General features: G+C 48.3%; 1 pseudogene; it reads left to right on the top strand.

The window, feature by feature from the left end:
• Window positions 1-23,143, top strand: part of LOC116984203 — a 29,865-nt pseudogene extending 6,722 nt beyond the window's left edge.
• Window positions 23,144-23,408: the final 265 nt, after the last annotated feature.

Below are 23,408 nucleotides of genomic sequence, written 5' to 3'. Positions count from 1 at the left end.
AAATGACGGAGATATTAATGTTTTTACAAAATTCCCCATTCTCTCTGCTGCCCCCGCTGGCGGCAGGGGGGAGGGACTATAAAACCAGGAAGTGGTGTGCCACGCAGTCTCTTCAAGATGGAGGAAGGCAGAGGGTCACGTTTCTCTGAGCTGTGAATAACACTGAACACATGTCTACTCAAATGTAAGTGCCCTTAGTGATTCTAAAATGCTTGCAGAATGTGTCTATTGGTTCTAAAGCTTGCAAAAAATGTATATTGGTTCTAATTCTTGCAAAAAATGTCTATTGGTTATAAACTTGCAAAAAAAATGTCTATTGGTTCTAAAGCTTGCAAAAAAATATATATTGGTTTTAAAGCTTGCAAAAAAAATGTCTATTGGTTCTAAAGCTTGCAAAAAAATGTCTATTGGTTCTAAAGCTTGCAAAAAAATGTCTATTGGTTCTAAAGCTAGCAAAAAGTGTCTCTATTGCTTCTAAAGCTTGCAAAAGGTGTCCCTATTGGTTCTAACGCTTGCAAAAAAAATGTATATTGGTTCTAAACTTGCAAAACAATATCTATTGGTTCCAAAGCTTGCAAAAAAAAAAGACTATTGGTTCTAAACCTTGCAAAAAAAATGTCTATTGGTTCTAAAGCTTGCAAAAAAATGTCTATTGGTTCTAAAGCTTGCAAAAAAAATGTCTATTGGTTCTAAAGCTAGCAAAAAGTGTCTCTATCGGTTCTAAAGCTTGCAAAAAGTGTCTCTATTGGTTCTAAATCTTGCAAAAAAATGTCTATTGGTTCTAAAATGGTTCATACTAGCGCTCCAGAAAGCGCCCCCCCCCCCCCTCCCCTGGTTGGCTTGGCTTGGCTTGGGTGTGTCTTGAAATTGAAAGGCACTACTTTCTGCAATTGGTGGCAGGAAGTTGAAAGGCACTACTTAATGCAAATGGTGGCTTGGGAGCTTTGGCTTGAAGTTGAAAGGCACTATTACTGCAAATTGGTTGCTTTGGCTTGAAGTTGAAAGGAACTACAATACAATTATACAATACAATACAATTCAATTTATTGTCATTTGGACCCCTTGAGGTCCAAACGAAATGCCGTTTCTGCAGCCATACATTACAAACACAAGACACAACATAATTTACATAAACATCCATCACATTGCTGTGATGGAAGGCCAAAAAAACTTTTCTCTCCACTGCACTCCCCCCCGATGTCAGAGTCAAAGTCAAAGCCCCCGGCGGGCGATGGCGAATTGTCCCGTGGCCATTAAAGCCACGCCGGGTGATGCAAGGTCGCACACCGGGTCTTGATGTTAGAGCCCCCGGCGCGCGCTCGCAGAGACCCGCAGCCATTCCAAGCCGCGCGGGGCGGTGCTGTAAAGCCCCGCTCAGGTGCTCTTCAACCCCGCAACTCGGGCGGGAGAAGTCGCCGTTGCGGAAGCCCCGAAAAGCGGTCTCCCTCCAGGGACCCACGGACTCCCGGTGTCACTGTCCGCCAAACCCGCAGTTGCAGCCACCGAAACTCCGGGGGTCGGGCCGCAGCAGCGTCCACCACAGCTCCACCCGCTCTGGACTCGGCCAGCTCCGCGACGGTGAGGTGAATAGTCGGCACCACAGCCCCCGGTCTTCCTGTTGGAGGCCGCTCCTCGTTGCAGCCCCAACGACAAAGGAGACCCGACAAAGAAAAGGTCGGGTCTCCCGTACAGGGAGAGATTTAAAAGTTACCCCCTCCCCCCCCCCACCACCCCCACCCCCCCCCCCCCCACACACATACCCCAACAAAAAATAACAAAAACTACATAAAAGCATAGACATAAAATAATAAAAACGCAGACGGACTGCAGAGGCCGCTGCTGACGAGAGTCGCGCCGCCTACCGGATTGTAATCTACTACTTACTGCAAATGATGGCTTGGTTGCTTTGGCTTGAAATTGAAAGGCACTACTTACTGCAAATGGTGGCTTGGGTGTGGCTTGAAGTTGAAAGACACCACTTACTGCAAATGGTGGCATGAAGTTGAAAGGCACTACTTACTGCAAATGGTGGATTGGTTGCTTTGGCTTGAAGTTGAAAGGCACTTTCACTGCAAATGGTGGCTTGCGAGCTTTGACTTGTTGAAAGGCAATACTTCCTGCAAATGATGGCTTGGGTGTGGCTTGAAGTTGCAAGGCACTTACTGCAAATGGGGGGCGTGGGTGCATTGGCTTGAAGTTGAAAGGTACTACTTACTACAAATTGTAACTTGAAGTTGAAGGGCACTACTTACTGCAAATGGTGGCATGAAGTTGAAAGGCACTACTTACTGCAAATGATGGCTTGGGTGCTTTGGCTTGCAGTTGAAAGGCAGTACTTACTGCAAATGGTGGCGGGTGTGGCTTGAAGTTGAAATACACCACTTACTGCAAATGGTGGCATGAAATTGAAAGGCACTACTTACTGCAAATGGTGGCTTAGGAGCTTTGACTTGAAGTTGAAAGGCACTACTTACTGCAAATGGAGGCTTGGGAGCTTTGGCTTGAAGTTGAAAGGCACTACTGACTGCAAATGATGGCTTGGGTGTGGCTTGAAGTTGAAAGGCACTACTTACTGCAAATGGTGGCTTGGTTGCTTTGACTTGAAGTTGAAATGCATCTCTTACTGCTGATGGTGGTATGAAGTTGAAACACACTACTTACTGCAAATGGTGGCTTGGGTGCTTTGGCTTGAAGTTACTACTGTAAATGCACTTACTTCCTGTTTGCATTGTATATTGATTTTAGATAAAACGCTACCACTTACGGCTGTGATTTTTGGCCATCTTACTCAGTCACCCTCTGCTGAGCAGATGCAGCGAATTCTTCCCATCAATGAAAAATAAAAATGTTATTCGTTTTTAAAAAAATGTTGAGAATCTTTCTCCTGTCAATCACTCCATGAAAGCCACACCTTTTCCGGTGGGGGGGGAGGGGTTATAAAGCCGGAAATGTGGGTGCAAGATGGAGGAGGGAGAGGTCACGACTCGCTGTCTTTAGTGGCTTTGCACCCTACTTCAAATGGTATGAAACTGCACTTGAATTTGGTGGCCTTGCACCCTGCTAGAAGTGGTAAGAAACTGCACTTGAATTTGGTGGCCTTATACCCCGCTTGAAATAGAATTTCAAGGATTACCCGTGAGTCAACTACCAGCCCACCAGCCGTGAGTGAGTGAGAGAGTTCCCAGCACAACAGGCTTGATTGACTGAGACGCCAGCCCAAGAATCCATTTGGCGCACAATTTGCATACTAGCCCTCTGGAAACCAGTCCCTTCAGCCCACAACACCCATACTAGCGCTCCAGAAAGCCCCCCCCCCCCCCCCAACTGGCCACCAATATTAGAATTGGTGGAGAGGTGGAATATTGCGTTGGATGACCAGTGTCCTGTGTGATGCTGGGACCCAACGGGTCACACGTAGTCTAGTAAATATATATAAGTTAAATTAAATTTTGTGCACAGTGTGTGTTAAAGCAATAGAAGGGAAACTGCACAATACAATGAAAGGGAAACTACGGAAAGGTGGCGGCTGGGGAGGAAAGATAGGAGGGAAATGGGGGAACGGGGAAAACATTTACAATAAAATTAACTAAAATATGTGATGTGATAGATGCGCTAAATCAAACACTGTTCCCTACAACACTGATTACACCAGACGATAGAGTGGAGTGCACAGTGGGAGGCATACCGGAAGTCACGTTTGGCACAAACAAATGGCGGCCGTGACGTTCCGTCACGTACTACACGTCAGTCCATTGAATTTCGGAGGAGTGGTCTATCTTGCTCCTCTAGGATCTTTGCTTTGGAGGGGAATGGACAGGCAACATGTCGGGTCTGGACACTGCTGTCTCTCCAGCTTGTGTGTCACCTTGTCAAAGTTTGTTTCTTAAAAAGCAGATAGCAACAAAAATGTAAAAGGTAAACCATGGAAATCTTTAATTGATTCGTCAGACGGGAGTGGCAAGATCTACAAAGAGCACAAACGTTGCTCAGTGCTTCTCGGGCTCCACTCTCAGAACAAAAGGTTAGCGCAATTATACATTTTCGTTATCAGTAAAACACTCCTACCAAGTCTGAATATGGCATGACTGAAAGATTCTGTAGCCTGTCAGAATATCGGAAAAGCTGGGTTCAAATCAAGCTCATCCAATAACAAGTTATTACTTATCTCTGGAGCGACAGCTATTTTTTTCAATCTTGGCTTCTTTATGGCCTTGAAAGAAGCACATCTTATTACGCAGGCTTCACACTTCCTGTAATGAAGTGACCAGAAATATATGCAATGCTCTCTTGTCACAGCAGGAGCAGCTGCTTGCCGGCGTGAGTCCGCCAGTGCTGCCGCAGCCCCCGCAAGCTGTTAAACTCCACACCGCAGTACGGGCAGTCGTAGGGCTGGCCACTGGTGTGCACGCGCTGGTGAGACAGGGCATGTGAGGCCATGGCAAAGCGCTCTCCACACACCGGGCTGGGGACGGGACGGTCGCCGGCGTGCACCCGCTGATGGGACAGCAGATAGGTGGAGTGGGTGAAGTCCCTTGCCGCACTGGGCGCATGTGTAGGGACGCTCACCGGTGTGGTTGCGCTGGTGCACCAGCAGCTTGCTGGAGGAAGTGAAGCCCTTGCCGCACTGGGCACAGGTGTAGGGACGCTCGCTGGTGTGGGTGTGCTGGTGCTCCAGCAGGCTGTGGGACTGGGTGAAGCCCTTGCCGCAGTCGCTGCAGGTGTAGGAGCGCTCCCCGGTGTGGGTGCACTGGTGGGACAGCAGCTTGTAGGAGCAAGTGAAGCCCTTGCTGCACTGGGCGCATGTGTAGGGACGCTCACCGGTGTGGTTGCGCTGGTGCACCAGTAGCTGACTGGACTGGGTGAAGCCCTTGCCGCACTAAGCGCAGGTGTACGGACGCCCGCCGGTGTGGGTGCACTGGTGCACCAGCAGGTAGCTGGAGAGGATGAAGCCCTTGCCACAGTCGTTGCAGGTGTAGGGTCGTTCCCGGGTGTGCAGGAGCCTGTGCCTCTTCAGGTCCGGCAATGACTAGAAGCCTTTGCCGCAGTCAGAGCAGATGAAGGGCCGCTCACTGCTGTGCATGCGGTTGTGCCGCAGCAGGTTGCTGTAGCGGGTGAAGCTCTTGCCACATTCCGAGTAGTTGAAGGGGCGTTCTCCTGTGTGCACCCGCCGGTGGATCTCCAGCTCGCTCGGGCATTGCCAGGCCTTGCTACACACGTCACACTCATAACGCTTCTCCTTGTTGTGCCCCGTCATGTGGTCCTCCATCAAAGCTCAGCCCCTCGAAGCTCGAGCTCACAGAGCAGATGGGGGGGGGGGGGGGGGGGCTCACCGTCACCTTGGCCGCCCTCAATGGCTGCTCAAGTCCCCGTCTCTCCGTCCACAGCAACGGCTCCTAAACCATGCAGGAGGGGAACACAGCGGGTCAAGTAGCTGGCAAACAGCACATTACTAGCACATATTTGGTGGAGGAAACCGTTATTTAATTTTGCGCGGCACAGTGGTGCAGTGGTACAGTTGCTGCCTCACCGCCAGACCCGGGTTCGATCCTGACCATGGGTGCTGTCTGTACGGAGTTTGTACGTTCTCCCCTTGACCTGCGTGGGTTTTTACTCCGGGTGCTCCATTTCCTCCAACATTTCAAAGACGTTCAGAGTTGGAATATTAATCGGCCTCCGTAAAATTGTTAAATTGTCCCTAATGTGCGTTGGATGATCGGTGGTCGGCGCGGACTCCGCGGGCCGAAAGACCTGTTTCCGCGCTGCATCTCTAAACTAAATTAAACCAAAGAAGGGTCTCGACGAAAAATGTCACCCATTCCTTCTCTCCACAGATGCTGCCTGTCCCGTTGAGTTACTCCAGCACTTTGTGTCTATCTTCTCCACAGATGCTGCCTGACATGCTGAGTTACTCCAGCACTCTCTCTCTATCTCTGCCTCTCTCTGTCTCTGTGTGTGCCTCTCTCTCTCTCTCTCTCTCTCTCTCTCTCTCTCTCTCTCTCTCTCTCTCTCTCTCTCTCTCTCTCTCTCTCTCTCTCTCTCTCTCTCTCTCTCTCTCTCTCTCTCTCTGTCCCTCTCTAGTCTCTCTCTCTCTGTAACTGGTGTTGACATGGATAGAAAATTGGTTGGCAGACGGGAAGCAAAGAGTAGGAGTGGACGGGTCCTTTTCAGAATGGCAGGCAGTGACGGGTGTTGGGGCCGCAACTGTTTACCATATATACTAATGATTTGGAAGAGGGAATTAGGAGCAACACTAGCAAGTTTGTGGATGACACAAAGCTGGGTGGCAGTGTGAACTGTGAAGAGGATGTTAGGAGGTTGCAGGGTGCAGGGTGACCTGGACAGGTTGAGTGAGAGGGCAGATGCGTGGCAGATGCAGTATAATATAGATAAATGTGGGGTTATCCAGTTTGATGGCAAAAACAAGGGGGCATTTTATTATCTCAATAGGGTTAGGTTAGGTTAGGTTAGGTAAGGGGGAGGTGCAGCGAGACCTGGGCGTCCTTGTACACCGGTCACTGAAAGTTGGCGTGCAAGTACAGCAGGCAGTGAAGAAAGCTAATGGAATGTTGGCCTTCATAACAAAAGGATTTCAGTATAAGAGTATAGAGTTTTTCTGCAGTTGTATAGGGCTCTGGTGAGACCACATCTAGAGTATTGTGTACAGTTTTGGTCTCCTAATTTGAGGAAGGACATCCACGTGATTGAGGCAGTGCAGCGCAGGTTCACGAGATTGATCCCTGGAATGGCGGGACTGTCATATGTGGAAAGATTGAATAGACTAGGCTTGTATTTGCTGGAGTTTAGAAGGATGAGGGTGGTTCTTTAGGGACGACAGATGGCACAATGGGCTAAGTGTTCGACTGGCAACCGGAAGGTAGCCGGTTCGAATCCCGCTTGGAGTGCATACTGTCGTTGTGTCCTTGGGCAAGACACTTCACCCACCTTTGCCTGTGTGTGAATGTGTGTGAGTGATTGGTGGTGGTCGGAGGGGGCGTAGGCGCAGATTGGCAGCCACGCTTCCGTCAGTCTGCCCCAGGGCAGCTGTGGCTACAGAAGTAGCTTACCACCACCGAGTGTGACTGAGGAGTGAATGAATAATGCGATGTAAAGCGCCTTGAGTATTAGAAAGGCGCTATATAAATCCCATCCATTATTATTATTATTATCTTATAGAAACATATAAAATTATAAAAGGACTGGCCAAGCTAGATGCAGGAAAAATGTTCCCAATGTTGGGCGAGTCCAGAACCAGGGGCCACAGTCTTAGAATAAATGGGAGGTCATTTAAGACTGAGGTGAGAAAAAACTTTGTCACCCAGTTGTGAATTTATGGAATTCTCTGCCACTGAGGGCAGTGGAGGCCAAGTCACTGGATGGATTTAAGAGAGAGCTAGATAGAGCTCTAGGGGCTAGTGGAGTCAAGGGATATGGGGAGAAGGCAGGCACGGGTTATTGATAGGGGACGATCAGCCATGATCACAATGAATGGCGGTGCTGACTCGAAGGGCCGAATTGCCTCCTCCTGCACCTATTTTCTATGTTTCTATGTTTAACTGTCTGTTTCTCCCTCCCTCTGTCCCTCCTCTCTCCCTCTCTCTCTGTCTCTCTCTAAGTCTCAATCTCTATCTCTCTCTGTGTCTCTGTCTCTCCCTCTCTCTCGTTCTCTGTCTCTCTCTCTTTGTCTCTCTCTTCCCCCCCCCCCCCTCTGTCTCTCTCTGTCTCTCACTCTCTTTCTCTCACTCTCTCTCTGTCTCTTTCTGTCTCTCTCTCTTCTTTCTCTCACTCTCTCTTAGGGGGGGAGGGGGGTCTGATTGGGCGAGAGCGCAGATATTGGTATCTAAGCTCTGTAGCAGAGATATCGCTGATAGAGAGAGAGAGAGCGAGAGAGTAGCGGAGCGATCAGCGTCTTTCGCTCTCTATCTCTCGCTGTCTCTATCACTATCCGCTATCTAGACTCTCTCTCTCTCGCTCGCGAGATGCTCTCGTCCTATCTTCTATCTTCTACTCCTCTCTCGCTCTCTCTTCTCCTCGCTCTCTCTCTCTCTCGCTCTATCTCACTCTGTCCCCTCGCTTTGTCTCTCTCTGTCTCTCTCTCTCTGCCTCTCACAGTCTCCCACTGTCTCTGGAGGTGGAACAGCAATGGCAGGAATTTCTGGGCATAATCCGGAAGACGCAGGATCATTTCAATCCAAAAAGGAAGAAAGATTCTAAGGGGAGTAGGAGGCAACAGTGCCTGACAAGAGAAAGTTAGGGCTAGAATAAAACTAAAAGGTCCCGCACGGGACAGTGGTGACTAAAATTAGAGCACATGTATTGGGGGTAGGGTGTTGACATGGATAGAAAATGGGTTGGCAGGCCGGAAGCAAAGAGTAGGAGTGAACGGGTCCTTTTCAGAATTGCAGGCAGTGGCGAGTGGAGTGCCGCAAGGCTCGGTGTTGGGGCCACAACTGTTTACCATATATATTAATGATTTGGAAGAGGGAATTAGGAGCAACACTAGCAAGTTTGCGGATGACACAAAGCTGGGTGGCAGAGTGAACTGTGAAGAGGATGTTTGGAGGTTGCAGGGTGACCTGGACAGATTGAGTGAGTGGGCAGATGCATGGCAGATGCAGTACAATATAGATAAATGTGAGGTTATCCACTTTGGCGGCAAAAACAAGGGGGCAGATTATTATCTCAATGGGGTTAGGTTAGGTAAGGGGGAGGTACAGCGAGACCTGGGTGTCCTTGTACACCCGTCACTGAAAGTTGGCGTGCAGGCACAGCAGGCAGTGAAGAAAGCTAATGGAATGTTGGCCTTCATAACAAGACGATTTCAGTATAGGAGTAAAGAGGTTCTTCTGCAGTTGTATAGGGTTCTGCTGAGACCACGTCTGGAGTATTGTGTACAGTTTTGGTCACCTAATTTGAGGACGGACATCCTTGTGATTGAAGCAGTGCAGCATAGATTCACGAGAATGGTCCCTGCGATGGCGGGACTGTCATATGAGGAAAGATTGAAAAGACTAGGCTTGTATTCACTGGAGTTTAGAAGGATGAGGGGGTTCTTATAGAAACATATACAATTATAAAGGACTGGACAAGCTAGATGCAGGAAAAAAATTCCCAATGTTGGGCGAGTCCAGAACCAGGGGCCACCGTCTTAGAATAAAGGGGAGGTCATTTAAGACTGAGGTGAGAAAAAACGTTTTCACCCAAAGAGTTGTGAATTTATGGAATTCCCTGCCACAGAGGGCAGTGGAGGCCAAGTCACTGGATGGATTTAAGAGAGAGTTAGATAGAGCTCTAGTGGCTAGTGGAGTCAATGGATATGGGGAGAAGGCAGGCACGGGTAATTGATAAGGGATGGTCAGCCATGATCACAATGAATGGCGGTGCTGGCTCAAAGGGCCGAATGGCCTCCTCCTGCACCAATTTTCTATGATTCTATGTTTCTAAAAGAAAAGATGTATAATGCAGCAAAGAGTAGCCGGAAGTCAGAGGATTGGGAAACCTTCATATGACAACAGAAGGAAACAAAACGGGCAATACGGGCTGAAAAGATGAAGTACGAGGGGAAGCTGGCCAGGAATATAAAGAAGGACAGTAAAAGCTTCTTTAGATTTGTTAAGGGAAAAAGAGTAGCAAAGCCAAATGTGGGCCCTTGAAGGCAGACACAGGTGAAATTATTATGGGCAACAAGGAAATGACAGAAGAGTTGAATAGGTACTTTGGATCTGTCTCCACTAAGGAAGACACAAACAATCTCCCAGATGTACTGGAGGACAGAGGATCTAAGGGGGTAGAGGAACTGAAATAGATTTTCATTAGTCGAGAAATAGTATTGTGTAGGCTAATGGGACTGAAGGATGATAAATCCCCTGCGCCTGATGGTCTGCATCCCAGGGTCCTCAGGGAGGTGGCTCTAGAAATAGTGGACACATTAGTGATCATTTTCCAATGTTCAATGAATTCAGGAGCAGTCCCTGTGGATTGGAGGATAGCTAATGTTATCCCACTTTTCAAGAAAGGAGTGAGAGAGTAAACGGGGAATTACAGACCAGTTAGCCTGACTTCGGTGGTGGGAAAGATGCTGGTGTCAATTATTAAAGAGGTAATAATGGGGCATTTGGATAGCAGTAAAAGGATTAGTCCAAGTCAACATGGATTTATGAAAAGGAATTCGTGCTTGACTAATCTTCTGGAATTTTTTGAGGATGTGACAAGTAAAATGTATGAAGGGGTGCCAGTGGATGTAGTGTATCTAGACTTTCAGAAAGCCTTTGATAAGGTCCTGCACGGGAGACTGGTGACTAAAATTAGAGCATATGGTATTGGGGGTAGGGTGTTGACATGGATAGAAAATTGGTTGACAGACCGGAAGCAAAGAGTAAGAGTGAACGGGTCGTTTTCAGAATGGCAGGCAGTGGCGAGTGGAGTGCCGCAAGGCTCGGTGTTGGGGCGGCAACTGTTTACCATATATATTAATGATTTGGAAGAGGGAATTAGGAGCAACACTAGCAAGTTTGTGGATGACACAAAGCTGGGTGGCAGTGTGAACTGTGAAGAGGATGTTACGAGGGTGACCTGGACAGGTTGAGTGAGTGGGCACATGCGTAGCAGATGCGTAGCAGATGCAGTATAATATAGATAAATGTGAGGTTATCCACTTTGGCAGCAAAAACAAGGGGGCAGATTATTATCTCAATGGGGTTAGGTAAGGGGAGGTACAGCGCGACTTGGGTGTCCTTGTACACCCGTCACTGAAAGTTGGCGTGCAGGTACAGCAGGCAGTGAAGAAAGCTAATGGAATGTTGGCCTTCATAACAAGAGGATTTCAGTATAGGAGTAAAGAGGTTCTTCTGCAGTTGTATAGGGCTCTGATGAGACCACATCTGGAGTATTGTGTACAGTTTTGGTCACCTAATTTGAGGACGGACATCCTTGTGATTGAAGCAGTGCAGCATAGGTTCACGAGAATGGTCCCTAGGATGGCGGGACTGTCATGTGACGAAAGATTGAAAAGACTAGGCTTGTATTCACTGGAGTTTAGAAGGATGAGGGGGTTCTTATAGAAACATATACAATTATAAAAGGACTGGACAAGCTAGATGCAGGAAAAATGTTCCCAGTGTTGGGCGAGTCCAGAACCAGGGGCCACCGTCTTAGAATAAAGGGGAGGTCATTTAAGACTGAGGTGAGAAAAAACGTTTTCACCCAGAGAGTTGTGAATTTATGGAATTTCCTGCCACAGAGGGCAGTGGAGGCCAAGTCACTAGATGGATTTAAGAGAGAGTTAGATAGAGCTCTAGGGGCTAGTGGAGTCAAGGGATATGGGGATAAGGCAGGCACGGGTAATTGATAAGGGATGATCAGCCATGATCACAATGAATGGCGGTGCTGGCTCAAATGGCCGAATGGCCTCCTCCTGCACCTATTTTCTATGTTTCTATGTTTCTAATAGAAAAGATGTATAATGCGGCAAAGAGTAGCCGGAAGCCAGAGGATTGGGAAACCTTCATAGGACAACAGAAGGAAACAAAACGGGCAATACGGGCTGAAAAGATGAAGTACGAGGGGAAGCTGGCCAGGAATATAATGAAGGACAGTAAAAGCTTCTTTAGATTTGTTAAGGGAAAAAGAGTAGCAAAGCCAAATGTGGGCCCTTGAAGGCAGACACAGGTGAAATTATTATGGGCAACAAGGAAATGGCAGAAGAGTTGAATAGGTACTTTGGATCTGTCTCCACTAAGGAAGACACAAACAATCTCCCAGATGTACTGGAGGACAGAGGATCTAAGGGGGCAGAGGAACTGAAATAAATTTTCATTAGGCGAGAAATAGTATTGGGTAGGCTAATGGGACTGAAGGATGGTAAATCCCCTACGCCTGATGGTCTGCATCCCAGGGTCCTCAGGGAGGTGGCTCTAGAAATAGTGGACACATTAGTGATCATTTTCCAAAGTTCAATAGATTCAGGAGCAGTCCCTGTGGATTGGAGGATAGCTAATGTTATCCCACTTTTCAAGAAAGGAGTGAGAGAGAAAGGGGAATTACAGACGAGTTAGCCTGACTTCGGTGGTGGGAAAGATGCTGGTGTCAATTATTAAAGAGGTAATAATGGGGCATTTGGATAGCAGTAAAAGGATTAGTCCAAGTCAACATGGATTTATGAAAAGGAATTCGTGCTTGACTAATCTTTTGGAATTTTTTGAGGATGTGACAAGTAAAATGTATGAAGGGGTGCCAGTGGATGTAGTGTATCTAGACTTTCAGAAAGCCTTTGATAAGGTCCTGCACGGGAGACTGGTGACTACAATTAGAGCATATGGTATTGGGGGTAGGGTGTTGACATGGATAGAAAATTGGTTGGCAGACCGGAAGCAAAGAGTAAGAGTGAACGGGTCGTTTTCAGAATGGCAGGCAGTGGCGAGTGGAGTGCCGCAAGGCTCGGTTTTGGGGCCGGCAACTGTTTACCATATATATTAATGATTTGGAAGAGGGAATTAGGAGCAACACTAGCAAGTTTGTGGATGACACAAAGCTGGGTGGCAGTGTGAACTGTGAAGAGGATGTTAGGAGGGTGACCTGGACAGGTTGACTGAGTGGGCAGATGCGTGGCAGATGCAGTATAATATAGATAAATGTGAGGTTATCCACTTTGGCAGCAAAAACAAGGGGGCAGGTTATTATCTCAATGGGGTTAGGTAAATGGGAGGTACAGCGAGACTTGGGTGTCCTTGTACACCGGTCACTGAAAGTTGGCATGCAGGTACAGCAGGCAGTGAAGAAAGCTAATGGAATGTTGGCCTTCATAACAAGAGGATTTCAGTATAGGAGTAAAGAGGTTCTTCTGCAGTTGTATAGGGCTCTAGTGAGACCACATCTGGAGTATTGTGCACTGTTTTGGTCTCCTAATTTGAGGAAGGACATCGTTGTGATTGAAGCAGTGCAGCGTAGATTCACGAGAATGGTCCCTGGGATGGCGGGACTGTCATATGAGGAAAGATTGAAAAGACTAGGCTTGTATTCACTGGAGTTTCGAAGGATAAGGGGGATCTTATAGAAACATATAAAATTATAAAAGGACTGGACAAGCTAGATGCAGGAAAAATGTTCCCAATGTTGGGCGAGTCCAGAACCAGGGGCCACCGTCTTAGAATAAAGGGGAGATCCATTTAAGACTGAGGTGAGAAAAAGCTTTTTCACCCAGAGATTTGTGAATTTATGGCATTCCCTGCCACAGAGGGCAGTAGAGGCCAAATCACTGGATGAATTTAAGAGAGAGTTAGATAGAGCTCTAGGGGCCAGTGGAGTCAAAATATATGGGGAGAAGGCAGGCACGGGTTATTGATAGGGGACGATCAGCCATGATCACAATGAATGGCGGTGCTGGCTCGAAGGGCCGAATGGCCTCTTCCTGCATCTATTTTCTATGTTTCTATGTCTCTCTCTCTTTATCTCGCTCTCCCGATGTCTGTCTCTCTGTGTCCCTCTATGTCTCTCTCTCTCTCTCTCGCTCTCTCTGTCTCTGTTTCTCAGCCTCTGTCTGTCTATCTCTCTCTCTCTGCCTATCTCTCTCTCTCTGCCTATCTCTCTCTCTGTCTCTCTCTTTTCCCCTCTCTCTGCCTCTCTCTCCCTCTCTCTCTCCATCTCTCTCTCTGCCTCCCCCTCTCACTCTCTCTGTATTGAGTCTAGAAGTTGGGAGGTCACGTTGCAGTTGTACAAGACGTTGGTGAGGCTGCATTTATAGTATTGCGTTCACTTCTGGGCACCGTGTTACAGGAAAGATGTCATCGAGCTTCGAAAGGGCGCGGAGAAGATTCACGAGGATGTTGCCGGTTCTCGAGGGGCCTGAGCTACAGGGAGAGCTTGAGGCAGGCTGGGACTCTATTCCTTGGAGCACAGGAGGATGAGGGGTGATCTTATAGAGGTGTACAAAATCACCAGAGGAATAGATCGGCAAGACGCACAGAGTCTCTTGCCCAGAGCAGGGGGATCGAGGACCAGAGGACACGGGTTTAAGGTGAGATACGCGGGGGTGGGAAAATTTAATAGGAATCTGAGGGGCAATTTTTCCATATGGGTGTATGGAACGAGCTGCCGGAGGAGGTAGTTGAGGCTGGGACTATCACAACACTTGGACAGGTACATGGATAGGACAGGTTTGGAGGGATATGGGCCAAACGCGGGCAGCAGGTGGGACCAGTGTAGATGGGGCATGTTGGCCGGTGTGGGACTAGTGTAGACGGGACATGTTGGTCGGGGTGGGCAGGTTGGGCTGAAGTCCGGGTGGAGGGCGAAAAGCCGCAGTTTTGGTTCCGGGGTGTTTTTCTGTTTTTTGCTGCATTCAGGATGGGATGGAGAGGAAAAATGAGGGGGAGAAGTAATGAGTGTGAGAGATAATTTGGGAGAGTTTTGAAAACTTTTGAGAAACCTTTGACGAAGGTTTGGAGAGATTGAGGGAGGGAGAGAGAGAGAGAGAGGGGGAGAGAGATAGGAGAGAGCGAGGGAGAGAGAGAGAGAGAGGTGCAGACGAGGAGAGAGATGACCGAGAGAGAGAGATGAGATGAGAGTTAGAGAGAGAGATGAGAGAGAGAGGAGACGAGAGAGAGATGAGAGAGGACCGAGATGAGAGAGAGAGGGAGGGAGGGAGGAGGGAGGGGGAGAGAGAGGGAGCGAGAGAGAAGGGGGGATGAGGGGGGAGGGGGGAGAGATAGGGAGGGAGGGAGGGGGAGAGAGAGAGAGAGAGAGAGAGGGAGGGAGAGAGGGGGGAGAGAGAGGGAGAGAGAGAGAGAGGGGGGATGAGGGAGAGGGAAGTATTCACCTCTCCCTCCCTGTCTGGTCATCATGGTGGCCTAGCGGTAGAGTTTCCGCCTCACGGCGCCAGAGACCAGGGTTCCATCCCGACCACGGCCGCTGTCTGAACGGAGTATCCACGTTCTCTCCCCTTGACCTGTGTGGGTTTTCTCCAGGCACTCCGGTTTCCTCCCACCAGGGCCGGATTTGCGTATAAGCTAGACAAGCTTAAGCTTAGGGCCTCGAGATCTAGGGGGGCCTCGGCCCGCTCCACCAAGGTGTATAAAGCTTTTGACATAATGGCGTTGTTACAAACCCTACCATCGGTGGCGCTGTGCTTGATATTCCGGAGGCTTTGGTGTTGTGGGGGGGGGGGGGGTTAAAATGCAGGTGAGGTTTATATTCATTTAGGAGAGGACTTCCTACTGTTTGCCTGCTGACCCTGGACACTCCACCACCCTCCAGCAACCCACAGCCGTTGCCTTACCTGCAGCCTGGACTCAGCACCAGTACTGAAGTTTCCACGCTGCAGACTCCAACTCCCCTGAGTTTGACTGCACTGGGTCTTAGTACTAGTCCCCAAATCCTGGTAACCTCAGTGGCTGGTCCACTGGGTCTTCCCCATTCCCCTCAATCCATGTGACCCCAGCTCTTCCCCACCCACAATACAGTCCTCATTCCCCCTCACCACCCACCACCCCCAGGACCGGATTTAGATGAAGAGAGGCCCTAAGCTGTTCCACTTGTGAGCCCGCCCCCCCCCCCCCAAATCCCCCACCCCCACGACTAGAGGAAGATGGTCCACCAGATTGACACCGTATTTGCAGCCGAGCGTAGCCAATGAGATAAGGGGCTGGAAAGCTGTGCTTTATTTATTTATGTATCTATCTATCTAGGGTGGCTGGGACGGTGTTCTGGCGGTGGTGGCCTGAGTCCTGGGTTCAGCCGCGGGCCAGCGGCTGCGTCTGCAGGACTGGTGGGCGGCAGCTTCGACCACCTCGGGCCGCGGTGTTTGAGCCGCGGGACTGATTTGTAACATCGCCCGGAGGGGTATCGCCTCAGCGCAGAGGGAGAAGAGGAGGAAAGAGACTGCAGACCTAAGACTTTTGCCTCCATCACAGTGAGGAGATGCTGGGTGGATTCACTGTGGTGGGTGTTAATATGTGTTTATTGTTGTTTTTATTGTATTGTATGTATGACTGCTGAAATTTCGTTCAGACTTCGGTCTTAATGACAATAAAGGCTATCTATCTATCTATCTATCTATCTATCTATCTATCTATCTATCTATCTATCTATCTATCTATCTATCTATCTATCTATCTATCTATCTATCTATCTATCTATCTATCTATCTATCTATCTATCTATCTATCTATCTATCTATCTATTTATTTATTGCCAGTGCTAGTGATGAGTTATTGGCTTAAAACACTATTATTCTGAAATGGAGGGCAAGGGAAATTACTGAAGGGTTGTTTAGAGACTACAATGACGTGACAGCATATGTAAGAAAGGCCTATGACAGTCAAAAATATTATACACCTTGCAGGCTCTCACTTAATATTTTTTCTCTGTTGTCAGCCGGGCAACCTTGGCAGCTTTTTAAGTTGCCAAATAACAGTTTAGGTGATCATTTAAGACGGCTTGCATGACGCGTGCGATAATGTGCTTGGACGAAGTGCGTAGTTACCAGTCGGAATTATGCTCAATGAAGCACTCACATATTATTTCTGCTTCAAATAAAGCCACAAACTAAACATATTCACCAATCAAGACATGATATGTCCCACAATGACTTGCAGCAAAATTATAATACAGTATCTCAACTCTGTTTACATGTTGCAATGAATGCAATTTCTATTATTTCTTTCCACTTCCAAACAACAATGTGGTTGGATTATTCAGCGTATAATCAACCTCGGTGAGACCAAGCGCAGGCTTGGCGACCGCTTCGCACATCACCTCCACTCAGTTCGCAATAACCAACCTGATCTCCCGGTAGCTCAGCACTTCAACTCCCCTTCCCATTCCAAATCCGACCTTTCTGTCCTGGGCCTCCTCCATGGCCAGAGTGAGGCCCACCGCATATTGGAGGAACAGCACCTCATATTTGCTTGGGTAGTTTACACCCCAGCGGTATGCACATTGGCTTCTCTAATTTCAGGTAGCCCTTGCTTTCTCCCTCCTTCCCCTCCCATTCCCAGCTCTCCCACAGCCTACTGTCTCCACCTCTTCCTTTCTATTTCATGTCCCACCTTTGCCACACTAGTCGTTTTAATTAAGTTCAAGACTTAACTACATTGGCCATAAAGTTGCTGCCTAAAAGTGCCAGAGACCCGGAATTGATCCTGAATATGGGTGCTGTCTGTATGGAGTTTGCTCCTTTTCCCCTTTGATCACATGGGTTATCTCCGTGTGCTCTTGTTTCCTTCCACATTCCAAAGGTGTGCAGGAACCTATTTCAGACCCAACCAAAAACGTAATATTTTCCTTGTGTCCAGAGATTCTGTCTGACCTGTTGAGTTACTCCAGCTTTTTGTGTCTATCAGTTTAAACCAGCATCTGCAGTTCCTTCCGACACACACGATACTATACGATAGAACTTTATTAATCCCAGGAGGGAAATTGTGTGTGTGGGTATATATATTATACACCAACACACACACATATATATATATTTCTATAGTTATACATTCATATATAAATATACACCGTTTTGTTTTCTCGTTTATAACATTGTTTACAGAGTGCTATGTTTTCATATTCTGTTGTGCTGCTGCAAGTAAGGATTTCATTGTTCTAACTGGGACGTGAGAGAATAAAACACTCTTGATTCTTGACTTACTCCGCTAATGTGTGGGATAGAACTAGTGTACGGGTGATCAGTGGTCGGCGTGGACTCGGTGGGCTGAAGGGCCCGTTTCCACGCTGTATCTTTAAATTGAACTAAAGACACTAAAATCAGAGAGATTCTAAAGAAGGGTCTCATAGTTATCCAACCAGACGCAACTAAATTTAAGGTACCCGTTTTTTCCCCAAGAACCCTTTTTTGATTAAGTCCAAGTCAAGATCCAAGAGAGTTTTATTGTCATGTGTCCCAGATAGGAATGAAATTCGTGCTTACTGCAGTATAACAGAATATGAGAACATAATACAGAACAGGAGATAAAAGTTCAGTGTGTTTATATACCATAGCCACAATAAATAAACAGATCAAATGCAATAGGCTGTTATTGTTCAGCCCTCTACCACCTCCAGTTTAAATTCCATTTAGAATATTTATGAAGGACCAGGAGACCAGAAGCAAGAGTTACTCCAGGGAGCTACTCCTGATCCTGGTTCAGGGAGTGATTCTGCATTAGTTTTCATCGGTTGCAGCGAGGCAGCGACTGGACAGCATGGCGGCCAAGTTCCCACAATTCAAAGCGAGGGAGAAAGTGTCCAGCGCCGACCAGTTGCCGTGGCAGTGCGCATGCGCATGGTGGCCGATGATGTGCGGGCCGTGGTTGTGCGCATGTGCAGGGTGAGGACGTGCTGGCCATAGCAGTGTGCATGTGCAAGGCGGCCTGCCGTGGGAGAGTGGAGACCCGGCGGCCCGGATACGGATGGCAGGCCGGAGACGGAGAGAGAGAGAGATAGAGAGGGGGGCCGCCCAGAGTTGAACGGCAGGTGTCCTGCCTTAGCCGGAGGCCCCCTAGATTTCGAAGCCCTAGACTTCAGCCTATGAAGCCTAGTGGTAAATCCGGCTCTGCGAGGCCCCCCTAGATCTCGAGGCCCTAAACTGAAGCTTGTCCAGCTTATGCGTAAATCCGGCCCTGGACACACCCTTACACTACAACCTCTCTCCTCTGCCTCTGTTGCAAGGTTTGAATATCGAAGCTTTATCTTTTCATAAGCCTCGTCCACAGCCTCCACGCAGGGGACCGTCAGCTCAATGATGAAAACACGTCGACAGGAGTTGGACCAGAGAAGGAGGTCTGGTCGCAGGTTGGTAACTGTGATTTCAACTGGGAACGAAAGCCTCTGGCCTAGGTCAACACGCATTTCCCAGTGCCTGGCTGTGTTCAGTGGGCATGAATTGAGAGACGAGGGGTTAGTCCTCCGTTTCTCTCCTTCCCGGATGAAGGGTGGTATTTGTGGGAATGTTATCTGAGCATTGATAGGCATGCGTTGGTGGTAACTCTCTTGCACTCAAGTTCAGCTGCCAAACATCTCAGCACCTGGTTGTGTCGCCAGGTGTATCTGCCTTGTGTTAGGCTGGTCTTACAACCGACCAGGATGTGCTTGAGGTTTGCTGGAACTGCACACAGGGGGCAGGCTGGATCCTCTCCCAGCCAAAAATTTAGGTTTGTGGGAGAGGGAAGGACGTCATATGTGGCTCTGATAATGAAGCTCAACTTATTTGACTCCATGGTCCACAGCTCTCTCCATGTGATCTTCCTCTTCTCTTTGGCATACCTGGCTGCTTCTTCCTGGTGGCGCACCTCCTCCACCACCAGGTGCCGACGTTCAGCTGGAGTAGCCTTTTGTCAGGTAGGTTTCATTGCTCCCAGGCCAAAGCCCTCTTGTTGGACATGGCCCACTATGTCCCGGTGTTGGAGGGCGGATTTTGCGTCCAGTACCACTACTGCTGGAGTCCATTTCTTCCCTGTTGCTAGGGTTGGATCGACACCTCTTATCATTGGGTCCCAGGATTCTGTTATTGTCATGTCCAGCCTCACTTTGGCACATTTGTATTCCTCCACTAGGCTTGAGACTGGCAGTGAGAGGGCTCCATTCCCATAGAGCCCTATGCTGCTGAGGCATCTCGGTAGCCAAGCCACTTCCTCACTTGTGAGTTCATCAGTCTCTCCAGCTGGTTGACATGGGATAAAGTGACCTCGTAGATGATAATTGGCCACATGAGTCGGGGCAGTAGACCAAATTGACCAAAGCTTCAGCTTCCCTGGGAGAGCAGTGTTGTTGATTTGCTTGAGGCCACTGATTGTATCCTGCCTGTCTGAGTTGTTCCACCTGCTCTGCATCCTTGAGGTATGCGGTGTACCATCGCCCAAGGCTTTTGACAAGCTTCTCGAGGACAGTTGGTATTGTCTCATTATTGATGCGGAACCTTTCATCAGTGAGCCGGCCTTTGATGAAGGAAGTACTGCAGGATTTGCTGGGTTTAATCTCCATTCAGCCCCTTTGATGTTTTCCTGGAGTTTATCCAGCAGGCATTTGGTGCATGCTTTTAGAAACATAGAAAATAGGTGCAGGAGTAGGCCATTCGGCCCTTCGAGCCAGCACCGCCATTCAATATGATCATGGCTGATCATCCAACTCAGTATCCTGTACCTGCTTTCTCTCCATACCCCCTGATCTGTTTAGCCACAAGGGCCACATCTAATTCCCTCTTAAATATAGCCAATGAACTGACCTCAACTACCTTCTGTGGCAGAGAATTCCACAGATTCACCACTTCCTGTGTGAAATTTTTTTTCTCATCTCGGTCCTAAAAGACTTATCCTGAAACTGTGACCCCCCCAACGGTGCGAGATGTCCGTCAGGGAATGTTGCCCACTGGCCAGCTGCAGACTGCAGGAGTACGTGCTGAGGGATGACGGAGAGTGTCTGAGGTGTCTTGAAGTCTGTTCCCCACGGGAAAGTGCCCGCGGAGGCGGTGGTTCGGGTGGGAAGGGAAGAATTGACCAGGGAATTACGGAGGGAGCAGTCTCTATGGAAAGCCAACAGGGTAGGTGATGGGAAGATGTGGCGAGTGGTGGGGTTACGTTGGAGGTGGCGAAACTGACGGAGGACTATTTGTTGTAAGTGACGGCTAGTGGGGTGAAAGGTGAGGACTAGGGAGGCACTGCCCTTGTTACGAGTGGGGGGATGGGGAGAGAGAGCAGTGTTAAGGGGTATTGAAGAGAGCCTGGTGAGAGCCTCATCTATAGTAGGGGAGGGGGATCCCCGTTCCCTGAAGAATTAGGACATTTCCGATGCCCTGGTGTGGAACACCTCATCCTGGGAGCAGATGCAGTAATCTGTCGACGGAGGAATTGGGAGTAGGAGATGGAGTCCTTACAGGAAGCAGGGTGGGAAGAAGTGTAGTCCAGATAGCCATGGGAGTCAGTAGGTTTATAGTGGATGTCTGTCAGAAGTCTATCACTTGCGATGGAGAGAGTGAGGTCATGGAATGGTAGGGAAGTGTCGGAAATGGTCCTGGTGTACTTGAGTGCCGGATGGAAGTTAGTGATGAAGCGGATGAAGTCAGTCAGTTGTGTGTGGGTGCAGGAGGTGGCCCCAAAGCAGTCGTCGATGTAACGGAGGTAGAGGTCGGGGATGGGGCCCTGGTACGTTTTGAACAAGGATTGTTCGACGTATCTGACAAAGAGGCAGGCGTAGCTGGGGTCCATGCGTGTGCCTATAGCTACGCCTTGTATTTGGAGGAAATGGGAGGAGTCAAACGAGAAATTATTGAGGGTAAGGACCAGCTCCGCTAAGCGGATGAGAGTGTCAGTGGACGGGTATAGGTTGCTTCTCTGGTCGAGGAAGAACGGAGGGCTTTGAGACCATCCTGGTGGTGGATGGAGGTGTAGAGTGACTGGACGTCCATGGTGAAGATGAGGGGGCGAGGGCCTAGAGAATGGAATGCGCGGAGACGACGGAGAGTGTCAGAGGTGTCTTGAACATAGGTTGGGAGGGATTTAACCAGGGGGGATAGGATGAAGTTGAGGTATGTGGAAATAAGTTCGGTACCGCAAGAGATGCTACACTTGTCACTCGTAACATAGAAACAAAGAAACATAGAAAATAGGTGCAGGAGTAGGCCATTCAGCCCTTCGAGCCTGTACCGCCATTCAATATGATCATAGCTGATCATCCACCTCAGTATTCTGTACCTGCCTTCTCTCCATACCCCCTGATCCCTTTAGCCACAAGGGCCACATCTAACTCCATCTTAAATATAGCCCATGAACTGGCCTCAACTACCTTCTGTGGCAGAGAATTCTAGAGATTCACCACTCTCTGTGTGAAAAATGTTTTTCTCATCTCGGTCCTAAAAGATTTCCCCCTTATCCTTAAACTGTGACCCCTTGTTCTGGACTTCCCCAACATCAGGAACAAACTTCCTGCATCTAACCTGTCCAACCCCTTAAGAATTTTGTAAGTTACGATAAGATCCCCCCCCCCCCCTCAATCTTCTAAATTCCAGCGAGTACAAGCCGAGTCTATCGAGTCTTTCTTCATATGAGAGTCCTGCCATCCTAGGAATCAGTCTGGTGAACCTTCTCTGTACTCCCTCTAAGGCAAGAATGTATTTTCTCAGGTTAGGAGACCAAAACTGTACGCAATACTCCGGGTGTGGTCTCACCAAGGCCCTGTACTACTGCAGTAGAACCTCCCTGCTCCTATACTCAAATCCTTTTGCTATTGTGAGATTCAAAATCACAAACGCTCTTGAGACAAATTCAGGCAAAGAAGTGTTTTAATTAAGTTCATATTCTGCAGAATATATGCCTCTCATCTGATGTCCCCTAGAGGCACACCGAGGATCGGGATGTCTTCTATCTTTATACATTTATTTTCATTATTATCACATCCTCAACCCTCCCCATTGAGCTTCTTCCAATCATAACATAAAGCCCTGATTCCCACGAGAACGTCCGGGAACGCCCACCCAACGTCAAAGACACCTCCCCTATCATGCATCGCATGTGCATTTAAATTAGGCATCTTGTCATAATGGGCGTGATTTAATATTCATGTAATCTCATCAAGCATGCGTACTTGAGCGTGACCTCGTGTCCTTCTTGCCTTTGTTCAATTTTCTCTTAAAATTCATACTGAAGTATTTCTCTTGCTACTTTTTATCTAGAATTTCTCTCTGTTCTTTATAACGTTACTTTCTATTCTACTAGCAGTCTGGCTTCTGCTGACATCTTATTTCTTTCAAAGTTATATTTCAGAGTTCTAGTATAAATCGACCATCTCTATTAACCCTTTTCTCACACTATGAATGCTAACAAAGTGGATAACCTGTTATTGTTGTTATTGTGGTCATGACATTCATGTACGCCCTGATTGGAGGAAGTCGCAGCCCACTCTTCAAGTGTTCCCCTCCGACCACCCATTGTGATGCTCGAATGATGAGCTCCATTGCCATGGTGAAAACCAGAGGAGAAATGGTACAGCCTGCCATTATGCCTACCTCAAGGTGCTGCCAGGTGGTGGTGTTGTCCAGTGTTGTGATGCAGAACTGGAGGTCCTGGAAGTAAGCGTTTACCGGCTTTGTGATGACTTCTGGGACCTGGAAGAAATTAAAAGCCGCCCAAAGAGTCTCATGGGGCACCGAACCAAAGGCATTGGCAAGATCTAAGAAAACCACATGCAAATCACTCTTTTCCTTCTTGGCTGTTTGTATCTGGTGTCAGATGACGTTTGCATGTTCCAGACATCCTGAGAAACCACGTACCCCTGCTTTCTGCACTGACGTATCAACGAAGTTGTTGCTCTGCTAAAATGCTTGGGCCACAACTCCAAAGCTGATCTTTCCTTCCACGTTCAGGCTGATCTGGCGGAATTGGCTAATGGTTGAGGAGTTCTTTTCTTTGGGAATTAAGATCCCTCCTGCCCTTCGCCAT

The sequence above is a fragment of the Amblyraja radiata genome, chromosome 19, assembly GCF_010909765.2.
Source record: "Amblyraja radiata isolate CabotCenter1 chromosome 19, sAmbRad1.1.pri, whole genome shotgun sequence".
Taxonomy (NCBI): Eukaryota; Metazoa; Chordata; class Chondrichthyes; order Rajiformes; family Rajidae; genus Amblyraja; species Amblyraja radiata.
This window is presented reverse-complemented; position numbering and strand designations above follow the sequence as displayed.